Here is a 14,728-nt window from a genome sequence, read left to right on the forward strand (position 1 = left end):
CTAAATACATGGACCATACTACAAAAAAACCAATTGACAAAAAGAAAAAAGGGGAAACTTTTATTAAAACTATTTTTGTTCAACGCAGGCCAAAACAGTGTCGACTTGGGCCACGCACGCCTACGTACTTCTGTGTGTTGAAACAAAAATAGAGGCTCCTAGAAGCAAATGTAGGGAAAGGGTGCGGTGTAGAACATAAGCACAGTGTTGCTACCGCCGTAATCACTTTGAAAAAAAAAAAAAAAAAAATTAGACTATCTAGTATTTTCCTTTTCTTTTATGTAAAGTTTGTCTCAATGTTGAATTTCTAATATTTCTAGAAATATTTGTTTTTCATCAGGAATCTTGTGTAATAGGTAGTTCTGTGAATGTGTTATAAAACATGGAGATCATGTTCCATTTATTTTCTTAGATAGCGCTAATCTATATAGTTTTCAAAAGGTTTGGATTTCGCCTAATTTGAACAACCATCAAGTACTAAAATAAATTAATTCAATGTTCCTTACAAATTTCATAATTTCGATACACTAAAATGGCCGAATAATAACTTATTTCATAGTTTCGAGATGTAGTGTTCAGCTGCACAGCGCTTAATTGTATGACGTCCATTAACCTGGGAACTCCTTGTGTCTTTCCTGCTGATGAAAATTCGAATTCACCAAGTAATGAAATTTGCTTTTCCGAATTGGTTGGATTTAGTTTGTAGCATTTAGTGAGTTCAAACGACAAATTTAAATTGGCTTACTGATTGATTATTTGCTAAAAATCTGTTCTTTAGACTTTAATTTACCTACGATGGTCACCGGAGCTTTGGAAATTCGACTCCTTGGGAGATTAATCACTCTCATTCAATATTTCAATATCCGGATTGCAGTAGTTTGTAAATTTGATCACAAGTTGATTGATTATTCTATATGAATCTGGGCCAAAGAGTGTTCTAGAAATTATCTGTTATCTACCATGCATCAATGTAGCTATGCTTCAATCTGCTTCTTATATGCTTGCATAGCAACACTTTTTTCCGTGTTTAAACAAATAAAGAGGTTAGACATCTAACTTCCTCTGGAAATACTTCTGAAGCATTCCGAATCTCTTATCCTGCTTGGTCTCTGTTGCATCCATTCCATTACTAATGGATTTCTATGAGCAACCCAAACTTATCTCACATAACATAAGTGGAACTCGCGCTCAGAAAGTTGTACCCAGTGTGGGATTTGAGTATGGTATAAGGAACATCGAAATGTCAAAACCATTATACTAGTTACGAGCTTAACATTTAAAAAGAATCTAAGGATTCAATATGTATCATGTTTAATTATGCATGTTCACTACTGGCAGGTTTTTTTTTTCTTCCTTTCGTGGTGCGTATTAATTAATACCGTTTTATTTATTTTTTTAACCTGGATTAGAACTGGACTGGCGGAAAATACTGAAACTAATAAAGTCAAACAAATGTGCAACACGATCGAACCTAAGTTGTGTTAGGGTTGCAACCGTGAACTCATCCAGTTCCAAACCAGGTTGGAACTGAAACAAAAAAAAACGGCATGAGATAGGCTGTCAAGCTTGAGTCTCCCGCTCGAGCAGGTGAATTGTAAACAAAGTATCACACTGATCGTTCACTCAGAAATAAAAGTATACACGGAATTACTATTATTTATGCATTTTGTATCCGCATCTCTCTCACTCTCTTTTTGTTTTCATATGCTATCTGCCGTTTAGTCTGGGTTGAATAGAAGTGTTTCGTCAACCCAGTTGAAGCACCAGATAGCATGAAAACAGAAAGAGAGTGAGAGAGATGCGGATACAAAATGCATAAATAATAGTAATTCCGTGTATACTTTTATTTCTGAGTGTGTGTTGAAATGTCACCCATCTCTACACTGAAAAACAAGAAAACCCAAATTTGAGTATCTTTAAACTCACTTTTGAGTTCTTTTCTGCATCCTCTTTCATTCGCTCTCTTTGTTGTTGTCAAAGAGTGAATAGCAAAACAACCCAACTTTGAGAGTTCGATGCGGGAAGCCAAAATTGAGTAAGTGACGTAGAACCGAAAGTTGAGTAAATTTAACTGAAGGTTGAGTAAAAAAAAACTTCGACTTTAGGTACTTTGGCCGAATACGCCTAAATGCAAACTACCTACCTCAACATCAACTCCATCAACTCAAAATTGGCTTCCCGCACGCAACCTCGAAGTTGGGTGGATTGAACTCACTTTTGGGTACTTTTGTTTCTCCGTGTATAGAACCCATGATGCTAGAGAAAATTGGCTCAGCAGGATAGTATTACAAATAGGCAAATTTGACGGAAGCTAATGATCCCTTCGCATCTGGTGGCAGGAGTGAGAACCCTATGAAAAGAGTGACGCTGCCAAAAAGTGCCATGGCGCAGCATAGGCAAACTGCACTTTTTTCACTTTTTCTTATCGAGTTCCGCATCGTAGAGAACCGAACAATCACTTTTTGGAAAAAAAAACATTTAATTCTGTTTCAGATACGCTTAGATCCGGTGGGTACTTCCGAACAATTTAAGTGATTAATTTGAGGAGGTCTTGCTATGCCTCCGGCGAGCAATCTTCTGGATTTTTTTTTTTGTTGGCTGGCCAATCCGGTGTCTGCCGGCGTAGGCATCTAAAATGATGTTAACCCTCGAGCGATCGTGCTGTTGTATTTTGTACAACACGTTTAAAAAATCGTGCTTTTTGTACTCCGCACCTGCAACTGCAAGTCTGTGTATCTGTAATAATACATTTCATATAAGAAATCCGTTAAATATAAAATTCACATCGAGTTTCTGTCAGTTATTATTTCACTTTCATCCTTTAGTAGTTTAGGATATTTTTAAATGTATGCCTTGAGCAGTTATATACGAGGGGTCCTACAATCTGAACATGTCGAACAAAATTATTAAATATGTTAACATTTTTTACTTTGGGTATTTATATACAAGCATCGTGCTACATAAACATTTTCGTTTATGCTGCATCATCTACACAATAGATATATCGGGATGTCAAAAAAAAAACGATTATAACGCACATTGATATTTTTTTTTTTCATGTTATAGGGTATCGGGATGCTTCGTTGGCATAGTCCCCTCATTGGGCCTATCTCAACGTTAACCAAAAACTCAAACAAACACATATTACTGGATATCGGAAAAGCTATGCGCCAAACAACTGTAACATTTCGTTTCAATTTTAGCACTTTGGAACATTAAAATTGAATGAAAATGTCACTTTGTTTATGTTTTGTAGACGCCATGATTCTTCGGCTTAGTGCGTAGTCTATATATATGATCATAAATGGCATGATTCTGGAACATTTGGAATTGACTTTTCAATAACTGAACATTTGATGCGACGGTCAAAGACGCTATTTTCAACTTGTATATTTGTTTTCAACGAATACTAATTCTTTTACAAATTGAATGTGGGCCGAATATTGAGGACATTTTTTTTTACTATGTACCCAAATCTTGGCCCATCAGTAAAGTGACGTCAAAAACACCGATAATGTGACGTCAACAACATTGATTGCGTAAGAACCAGAAAGAACAAAAAGGAAGAAAGATTTTGTGTGCAATGACTATAAAAATATAACGCAATAATAGGGTTGCGTTGTTTTCATTACTAAATTAAGAAAGAACTTTAGTTTAAGTTTTTTATTTATAGTTTTTTGAAAATTTGGCTCCGAAAATGTAATAAGTAATGTAAGATTGGTGAACAAACAGAGATAATACTTCAGCAGAAATATTGAAAAAATGAGATATTTAGTGGTTCTAGGGCATGGAAAGCAATAGGCCAACGTTGTATCCACTAATAGGCCAATTTTTGTACCATAGACCAACGTTGCATACCATCGCATCGAATCTTTTCAACTTAATTAAGTAAATTCTTCAATATTTACGTTAGTTTACTACCAATTGGTGAAACATACATTGCCTAGAGTGTGTAATAGGGTCAACATATTATTTCTAGTTTTATTAATTCATGAGTTATGGTCAAAATTGTCAAGGCAGCTTGCAAATTAGGCCAAGGAATGGTACAAATACCCTACTAAACGATCTTCTTTACAAGTGTAACACTTTTCCGCCTCTTATCCGCAATGAAATAAAAAAAGTATGTATTGCATTTTTCGATCGTTGGTAAACTTTCGAGTAAATCTTCGAAGAGATAAAATAAATACTCAAACGTCAGATTGCATAGCATTCAGCAGCTGAACGAACCATGCATTCATTGCACCAACAGAAAGAGTGCGTTCAATGTTATTTTTGTTAGCGGTGGCAAAACTCAATCTATAAATGATTAAAATATACGAATTTTTATTAATGTCAAAATATTATCACCGCTTCAAGCTTTTTTTGCCTTCAATCGCCCCTCGCACGACTGCTGAGTAGCCACCTCGTGCGTGCTTTGTTGTCGCCGTTGTCGCAGACGTCAAACTAGTATAACGCACAGTATCGCTGCACTAATCCGGTTTTTCGGGCATATCAACCTCGATTACAACGAACGCGCGTAGTGTGAAAATAACAGCAAATTAAGCTTGGTTCGCTCGATGACTTCATTTACTAAGTTATTGTAAAGAGCTAAATTGTCGAGCCAGCTGAGCTGTTGAATTCTTGATAATCGGTAGTCGAGCCCGGTAGTAAAGTTTAAGTTATAACTCAGCAAAAAAAAAATCCGAGCTCAAGATCGAGATCTTAGTGTGCAGATTAAAAGCGGGATCAAACTCGTAGACTTTTTTTCATTCCTGGAAATATTATCGATCTTTGAAAATCAGGAAATTTTTGAACCAACCGTTAAAAAGGTGATCGCTGGGAGACGATGAGAGTGTGACGTCTGTTTCTCTGTGACCTGACAGTTTTCACAGAAACAAGACCAATAAGAAAGAGCTCGTTACAAAACTAGAATCTAAAGCTAGCCTCAGTTTGTTACATAAATAATTTACAAAAGGCATGAATTACACTGATTGGGTGACCTATCTAATTAAGTTTTACTTTTGTCATTTTTACTTTGACGAGCCATACAGCACCGCTTAATAAAAAAAACTGTATTCGTCAGAAATCTGTTGATAAATTCAAGAGAATTTTTTTTTAAATTTTGTCTCAATAGTGTTGTCTCAATGAGTGTTCAATATCGGATTAGTCAGACTTCACAGTTTTATACCAGCTGTAAATAATTGAGAGCTGTCATGCCAGTTTTTGTTTACGAATATCGATGACAGAACGGTGTGCTGTATACCAGTTATACCTATTCTTTTCGAAGCAAAAAGAACCAACTTTTCGTCGTCATTCTTCTTAGTAGTTCCACTTATGTTATGTGGTATAACTGGTCATGAGAAATAATCTCTACCTTTCAACCAAAGATCACATACCTTACCACGTTATCTTCAGTGTTAGAAAAACACACGATTTTGCCACGGATTTGAATTCACGCCGTAAATCTTGAATACTTTACGTCCGTATTGTTCCATCTTCCATTTCTCCAAACTGGGTTACGCCCAAACGCACAGACACTATCAATTGCATAGTTTTTTTTTCTTGAATCCAAGGCCTTTGTTCTTCCAACAAATGAAAAACCGCATCCCTGTCCATGTCCGTTTTATCAGATCAGTTTGAAATCCGCATCCTTAGTCGCCAAATGTAGTAATGGAACTGCTTCGGTTGGTGGTTGGATTAAGAATGATCTATTTATCTCGTGTTGACAGTACATTTACTAATACATGGTTACTTAGATGCTACAATACGTTTCACAATATTCGCGTCTTTGTACACTTGGTACAACTCGTGGTTCATGCGACTGCGCCGCACTCCATTTTCCTGTTTCCCACCGAGAATTGTGCGCAGCACTTTGCGCTCAAAAACTCCGAAACCTTTTCGGTCTACATCCTTCAACGTCCACGCCTCGTGACCGTAGAGGGCAACCGGGAGAATCAGCGTCTTATATAGAGTTTGTGCCTAATTTGACATATGAGTGTTTCTTATTTGACGTAGTTAATAAATAATCGTCGTAATAAGTTTAACCAACCACAATATTTTTTTTGCTTCCAATGTTTAGATAAGCTTCAAATAGAAGTTATGAATTTGACAAATAATTTCGGCCTTTTTGGAAATGGGTCGTTCACAAAATACGCGACGATATGTAGTTCTACCACAGAGTTAAAATCCGTACAAGAGCATAACATTTTAGTGATTAATATTGTTACGCGCTTTACAGCTTTTAGTTTTACCTAAAAGTTTTCCGAATAAGGTAAGGATCGCACACGCATACCAATGTCGTGACAGAGCTATGAAAGCGACTTTCCGCGGACAACCACCGTGTGGAGAGTCGGCTTCATAGCCCTCTCACGACTTTGATATGCATGTGTGACCTGTGCGACCTAGAAATCCTCTACTTAGAGATGAGCGGAAGTTACATATGTTGATTCGGCAACGCTGTTTGTTTTGTTTACAACAGCTTCCAACACTTGCCACCAAGCTAGATGTTCAAACTTTGTGCGTGACTTTGTTGTGCTGCAAGTTGTTTTGTTTACAATTGCTAAATATGGTCGAGCTTTTTTTTCCTAAATTTTGAAAAAAAAAAAAATAACAGCGCAATCGAAGAAATCTAAAATGCATTACAAAGAATAGCGCTAATCATATCGGCAGAAGTGAATCAAGCAGCATCTACGGAAGTTTTTTCGAGAAGAGTAGCTACCTCGTCAGCTACAAAAGTGTCATATCTTAATATGATATTGGAGCCCCCGTAACGTGGGTAGATCACCTTAGAATGGTGCGTTGCGGTGTAAGATCTACCAAATCAAATTTTGATCTTGATATTTACCGTGTTTTTAAATATTCCAAGATCAAAGTTTGATGCTCTTTTCCTTGTGTTTTGTAGTATTTGTGTTTCAATGTACTGCTAATTAACATTTTATTTCAGCAGGATTCAGGTAAACGTATCGTACAATATAAATAATATTTTGAAAATATGTAACTGTGGCGAGCGTATCACTAATATGTAGCTTATTTGACGTACGATGTTAATATTATTTTATATTTCAGATTATCAACCGAAGAATCTAGTAATTCAACCAGGAAACCAGGATGAATTGGGCAGACAACTGATTCGAAGCAGTCTAACAATGGTGTGCCTGAACGTTAACCAAGCGTATCCTTTGGAGTTTACCCTTCCACTAACAACACCCAAATTCCCGTGACACCTAGGCCTGAGAGATCGTAGAGTTGTCTACATTTTTCATAGGTGTCCAAAACTAACTATCCTTTCCCATTCCTCAGCAGTCGCAAGGACGTGGCCAGGACAGTGCTCGACCATTGGAGGATTGCGTCAGTCTTGTCTAAGAGTCGGAGATTAGTCCCAAATCTTTGTGCTTTGGTTCAGACGGGAAGGAGGCAACCCTCATAACAGCGGTCTAGGACTGTACCACCTACGAATTTGTGCGACTCGCTTAATGCTAATGCTAATGCTAATGCTAATGCTAATATCTTAATATGATATTGGTGAGATATTCAAAAAGTTGCCAAATATCTGCTCAATATCTCATGGTGATATCATTTCAAAATTAGTACTTAATTTGATCTTCAGAAAGCCTTGTGCAACCCGTTGTATAAATGTCGAAATTTCCCAACATTGTGCATGAAAACTAACTTTCGTATATTGTCATTATGCACCGTCCCCAAATTATGTAACACTTCAGGGGATAGAGAATTAATAAATTACGTAACGCTTCAGGGGAATAGGGAATACAGCTCAGCGTTACGACCCAAACAAACAAGTTGGACTTTTCATGAAAAAACGCATTACGGATGCCCCCAGATTCTAATGAACCAACCACTGCCAACCACCATGTTTAAAATGTTGCAAGAAATTGAGAAAACAACAACACTGTTACCCAAAGTTTTGCTCAAACAGCATCAAATTAGGCAAGGAATCATAATACCCACGCTTTTTGCACCATTTCATTGCAGAAACGGAGAATTGACCTTCTCACCATACTAAAATTCAGCTCATTACTACAAATCTAGTACTTCACCTATCTGTCCTATTGGTGAAAACAATAACACAGCTACCCTAAATTTTGCTCAAACAGCATTAAATTAGGCAAACGAATCATGATAGCCAAGCTTTTTGTATCATTTCATTGCAGAAATGGAGAATTTACCTTCTCATTATACGAAAATTCAGCTCATTACTACAATCTAGTACTTCACTGATTGCGTCCTATTGATGGAATTTTGTCCTGTTTTGGACGCAAAATAAACCAAACGTGTTTCTACACATGTGGTTTTTGGAAGTTTGGATCACTACCTTTGTAACAATTCGTAGCATAGGCATAAAATGTGGATTCATCTAGAAAAAAGTTCTCTTTCAGTTTAGGAAAATATGCTATTCTCAATTGAGCTTTAATTTATTTTTATTTCCATTCTATCGCTTCAAGGTGCTCGTACACGCTTTGCCCAGACGCCACTTTTGACAGATAAATTTTGGCAAACTGCTTGGCTCTGTTTGTCCCTATTCGTTTTCGAGAGTGGCAAATATTTTTGTTTGTCCGGTACACCTTGGTCAAAATTTAACTGTCAAAGTAGTTAAATATTTGGCATTGGTCAAAGAGTGTCCTACTAGCTTCAGTTTGCAAAGTTTGGGTTGAAACTGTATTAACATTCTGCAACCGAACATTTTTCATTGGAAAATTTGAAAAATACTGTTCAAGATCAAAATTAGCTCTTCACATTTCCATCTGCAACATCCAGAAATCGAAAGATCTGGAAATTACTGCTCAAGATCGATCTGAAAACTACTATTCAAGATCAAAATTAGTTCTTTCACATACTCATCTACAACATGGCGCGACCAAACCAACACAGCTACCGTTAACTGCAAACACTTTTGAAAACGTAGAACTTGATGCTCTTGTTACCTTCTATTTTCAGATATGAGTCGTAGTGCAGTGGTAATACCACTGCTCATAAACCACAAGGTCATAAGTTCGATTCTGGTCGCGGCCATATTTCATTTTTTTTACTCTAACCCATCTGTCAGATCATTTTTTGATATTGGTTTGATGTTCTACAGCCCAGATCTGCCCAGATATTAGTATGATCTTATAATATCTAAATGGGATATTATTATGTTCTTCCCCATACTAAGTTTTGATCTTATTTTTGATCTTTTATCTCTTATGTCAAACAAACCAATAGCTAATTATGATATTGAGTACTTCGCTGAGTAATATCTTATGATGATATTGATTTGATTTTTTCTTCTACTCGGGAATACCATTCAAACGACGCATTCCTACAAACGATAAACCTGTTCATTTGGCTCGCACTTTGACAGTTCTCTCTGCACGATTGACACAATGGCCGCCTCCGCATATCTCTATAATGTAGGATAACTACAAACAAGGCGCCAATTCGAGTGGCACAGTACGCAGAAACGAGCTTTTACCTGCGACAACATGCGATGTTTAAATCAAAATTAGAAAAAAATGACAAGAGCTGGAAGTTCAGTGTCAAAGAACAAATTGTAGAGCGAAACAGGGAGCACAACTTTGCCTAATAAAGAATTTTTGATCACGCATTTTCCAAAGATAATTGACAAAAACAAACTAAAAGACACTACTTTAGACACTTATATATACTGTATGTTTCAAAAATACATCCACAAAGAAGGTGCAGAATCCCAAACTCTGCAAATTACGGCTTTTGTCTGAGTTAACTAGCGCTGCTAAGCGACCTCAGGGCACAGTTTAAAATAAACCACACTTAACTTAAGCCGTAGCGTTATTAAACCGAGTTTAGTGGATAAGCGGAGGTGAAGAAATCGGAAAAACCCGGTTTAAAATTTTGCTAAGCCTGAGTTTAAAATTTAAGCGCAGGTGAAGAAATGGGCTCTTGAGAATCCGTTGGGTGTCCAACCTAGTGAAAACTGATGTTTCAGAAAACAGTTATTCTTATCTACTTATCATCTAGAAATGACCTTGTGGGTGTTTTTGCGGACAGGGGAGGTTTTTGTGATCATTACAACATGATCATTATGTGTAACGCCATCTGCATTGCTTTCGACTTGAATACAACCTAATTTCTTCTAGGGGTCCAAACTTCGACCGTTACTATAAGTATTTCTAAAGAGTTTTGTTATGTCTGCGAAATTCTAAAATAATTCATAATCTATTTGGAACAAATCAAAAAATGACACACCCTAATTAACATCTTCCATGAAGTGCTGGAGTAGTAGCTGAAGTCTCCTGGATGATGCCTTCAAAAGGCGGATTGGGTAAAGTTTCGCAAGGCCAGAAAAAGGTACATCGCATCGTAGTAATACCGAGTTGACCGAGATCGGAAACTTTTCGATGCCCACTACTGCAAACAACCGAGCAAAATTGATACAATGTAAACGTAGCCGGGCCAAATCTGCATAAACCGCATATTCAATTAGACGACCGATTTCCAACCAAATGGTTCAGCTTTATGTGTGCTGCTATGACTGTGCCTGAGTGCAACTTACTCCGCCTGCCCAAGCCTCTGGACTGGATGGTGCAACTTTTCGAATTTAGATTGCAACCGCATTGGCCCTCCGGAAAGAAAATATGGATTGGGACCGGATACTGGATAGGATTTATTATATGTAGTTCTTGGACAGCTCGACGCTTGACGACGAGGCTAGGAACGGGTAGGTATACCAGTTGAAATGAAGGAATGTTTTTCAGTTGTAGGAGATGGAGAAACAACACTAGCGTGCGCACTGCGCAAGGATCTTGCTTGGAGGGGGGGGGGGCACTACAATGATGGTGCAACATATGATCATGGCGCAAAATAATTCACTAGAAGGGGTTTCAGATTCTGGAGGAGGCTTCGGATAGTGATGATTTCAAAGCAATACGAAACTTGAATATGAAGTCCTTATCTCGACCCTTATGAAATTTGATATCCGTACCATATAAAATGGAAAAAATAAGAAAATTATCGATTATATAAGAAATATAAATGTCGTTGTGAAAGAATTTTAATCCTGGACAATTAGCGATGCTAGAATTAGAGAACATTCCATAGATTGAGTTAAAATTCCTATAAGGAAAATTTCTATCGTAATCCTTGTTGTTATATACAGAGATTCCTACAGAATGCAGTCAAGGATTCGTGCATGAATTTCCAGGAATCCTCTAGAACATAGGTTCCCAAACTTTTTAGATGCGCGACCCCCTTTTGCCAGTAGACGTGCTATCGGTGACCCACCACAGAAATTTCCTCGTTTGTTGTCTGTTACAGTAAATTATTCAACTGTCCCTCGCGACCCCCTGGATGAAGGCCAGTGACCCCCCTGGGGGGTCGCGACCCACAGTTTGGGAAACCATGCTCTAGAAATTCCTCCAGGGATTGCTCCAGGAATTCCTTTACGGATTCCACCGGAAAATCCTAAAGGAATTCCTGAAGTAACTCTTCCAGGAATTTCTCCAGAAATTCAACCATGAATTTCTTCAGAAATTCCTCGAGGAGTTCCTGCATACATTCCTCCAAGAAACATCACAAATTACTCCAGAAATTCCTCAAAGAAGTCCTCCAGAAATTCCTCCATAAATCCTTTCAAAAATTTCTTCAGGACTTCCTCCAAAAAATCTTCTAGGAATTTCTGCCTGAATTCATCCAGAGATTCTTCCAGAAATTTCTCCACGGATTCCTGCTGAAAATCCTAAAGGAACTTCTCCCGGAACTCCTCCAGAATCCCTCGAGAAATTCCCCCAGGGATTCCTCCATGGATTTCTCCAAGAATTTCTTCCGGAATTTCTTCAGGAATTCCTCCAGCGATTCCTCCATAAATTCCTCTGAAAATTCCTTCAGGAATTCCCACAAAAATACCTCCAGGAATTACTCCATGGATTTCTCTAGAAAATCCTCCAGGAATTGCTTCATGGATTTCTCCAGGAATATCTTAAGTAATTCCTGCAAGAAGCCTCGAAAATTCCTCCAGGAATTTCTCCAAGGATTCCTCTAGAAATTCCTTCTGGAATACCTCCAAAAATTCCTCCATAAATTCCTTGAGGAATTCCTCCAAAAATACGTTCAGGAGTTTCTCCAGGGATTCCTCCAGGAATTCATCCAGATATTCCTCCAAAAAATCCACTAGAAATTTCTGCCAGAATTCCTCTAAGACCTCCTCGAGGGATTCCTCCACGAATTCCTCCACGGATTCCTCCATAAAATCCTAAAGGAATATCTTCCGGAACTATTCCACGAATTCTTCCAGGAATTCATCGCGAAAGTTCTCGAGGGATTTCTCCAGGACTTTATCCAGGACTTTCTCCAGGAATTTCTTCAGGAATTCCTCCAAGTATTCATCCACTAGTTTCTTCAGAAATTTTTCAAAAGTTTTTCTAGAAATTCCTCCATAAATTCCTTCAGAAATTCTTTGAGGAGTTCCTCCAGACATTCCTCAAGAAAACCTAAAAAATTTCTCCAGAAATTCCTCAAAGTATTCTTCCAGGAATTCCTCCATAAATTCTTCCAAAAATAGAAAGAAATATCTCCAGGAATTCCTCCAGGGATTCCGCCAGAAAATTCTCTAGGAATTTCTGCCAGAATTCTTCCTCGATTTTCTCCAGGGATTTTTCCAGACATTCCTCCACGGATTCCTTCAGAAAATCATTAAGAAATTTCTCCCGGAACTCTTCCAGGAATTCCTCCAGAAGGTCGTCAAGGAATTCTTCCAGAGATTCCTCTATGGATTTCTCCAGATTTTCTTCATGAACTCCTTCAGTGATACATACATGAATTTCTTCAGAAATTCCTCAAAAAGTCCTTCAGAAATTCCTCCAGGAATTCCTTCAGAAAGTCTCATGTATTTCTCCAGAAATTTCTCAAAGAATTCCTCCAGCAATTCCTCCAAAAAATGTTAAAGGTTTTTCTCCCGGAATTTTTCCAGGAATTTTCATCAAAAAATCTTCGAGAAATTTCTCCAAGAATTCCTCCGTGAATTCCTCCAGGAATTTCTCCAGGAATTCCTCCACGGGTTCCTCCAGAAAATGCTGAAGGAATTTCTTTCGGAACTCTTCTTCCAGGAATTTATTCAGGACTTCATCCATGAATTTCTTCTGAAATTCCTCAAAAATTCCTCCAGAAATTCCTCCACGGATTCCTCCAGAAATTCCTCCACGGATTCCTTCAGAAAATCCTATAGAAATTTCTCCGGAAACCTTCCAGGAATTCCTCCAGGAATTTGTCCAGGGATTTCTTCAGGAACTCCTCTAGGGAAACATCCATAAATTTCTTCAGAAATTCCTCAAAAAATTTTTCCAGAAATTCTTCAAGGAGTTCCGTCAGAAAGCATCAAATATTTCTCCAGAAATTTCTTAAATAATTCCTCCAGGAATTCCTCCATAAATTTCTCCAAAAATTCCTTCAGGAATTCCTCCAGAAATGCCTCCCGAAATTTCTGCAGGGATTCCTCCAGGAATTTCTCCAGTGATTCCTCTAGGAATTTGTGCCAGAATTCGTCCAAGATTTCCTCCAGAACATTTTAAAGGATTTTCTCCCGGTCCGGGAATTCTTCCAGGAATTCCTCAAGAAATTTCTCCAGGGATTCATCCATGAATTTCTTCAGAAATTCCTTAAAAATGCCTCCAGAGATTCCTCCAGGAATTCCTTCAGAAATTCTTCCAAAAATTCATTCAGGAATTCCTCCAGAAATACCTCCAGGAGTTCGTCCAGGAATTCTTCCAGAAAATCCTCTAGGATTTTCTCCAGGGATTCCTCCAGGAATTGCTCCACGGTTTGCTCCAGAAAATCCTAAAGAAATTTCTTCCGGAACTCTTCAAGAAATTTATCGAGGAGTACCTCCAGGGATTAATACATGAATTTCTTCTGAAATTCTTAAAAAAATGCTCCAGGAATTCCTTCATAAATTTCTTGAATAATTCTTTCAGAAATTCCTCCAGAAATACCGCCAGGAAATCCTCTAGGAATTTCTGCCAGAAATCCTCCAAGATTTCCTCCAGGGATTTCTCCAGGAATTCCACCACAGATTTCTCCAGAAAATCTCAAAGGAATTTCTACCGAAATCCAGAAAATCAGAAAATCCTCCAGGAATTTCTTGAGGAATTCCTTCAGGGATTTCGACATGGATTTCACGAATTTCTCCAGGGATTCGTCAATGAATTCGTCGAGTAATTCCTCCAGAAATTCTTCCAGTTATTCATCCAGGAATTCCTCCACAGATTCTTATAGAAATTATTTCCCGGATTCCTCCAGGGAATCTTCTTATAATCCTTCCATTGATTCGTCCTGGAATTCCTTCATGGATTATTTCAGGAATTCCTCCAGAGATTCCATCAGGGATTTCTCTAGGAATTTTTCAACGCTTCCTCCAGCAACTTTTCCAAGGATTCCTTTAGGAATGCCTCCAAGGATCCCTCCAGAGATTTATGCAGGAATTCCTCCAGGGATTCGTCAATAAACTCCTCCAGAAATTCTTCCAGAATTTCCTGCAAATGTCCCTCCAGATATTTCTTCTGGGATTTCTCCAGAAATTCATTGCAGAAGTTTCTCCGGGAATTCCTACACGGAAACCCTCCAGGCTTTCTTCCAAGGATTCAGGGATTCCTTCAAAAAATCCTTCAAGGGATTCCGCCAGGGATACCTCCTGGAATTCCTGCAAGAATTTCTCTCGGAATGCCTGGGCATTTTTGCTTTTGAAAATGGCGCGTTTGCTGCTTCGGGTTCTGTTTTTTTTTAT

The 14,728-nt window shown here is 38.1% G+C and overlaps 1 protein-coding gene across 1 annotated transcript in view; it reads left to right on the top strand.

Moving 5' to 3' along the window:
- LOC109423702 (pseudouridine-5'-phosphate glycosidase) overlaps nucleotides 1-14,728 on the top strand; it is a 520,698-nt gene that overhangs the window by 23,779 nt on the left and 482,191 nt on the right. The gene's annotated exons all lie outside the window — the stretch shown is intronic.

The sequence above is a fragment of the Aedes albopictus genome, chromosome 3 (assembly GCF_035046485.1).
Source record: "Aedes albopictus strain Foshan chromosome 3, AalbF5, whole genome shotgun sequence".
Lineage (NCBI taxonomy): Eukaryota > Metazoa > Arthropoda > Insecta > Diptera > Culicidae > Aedes > Aedes albopictus.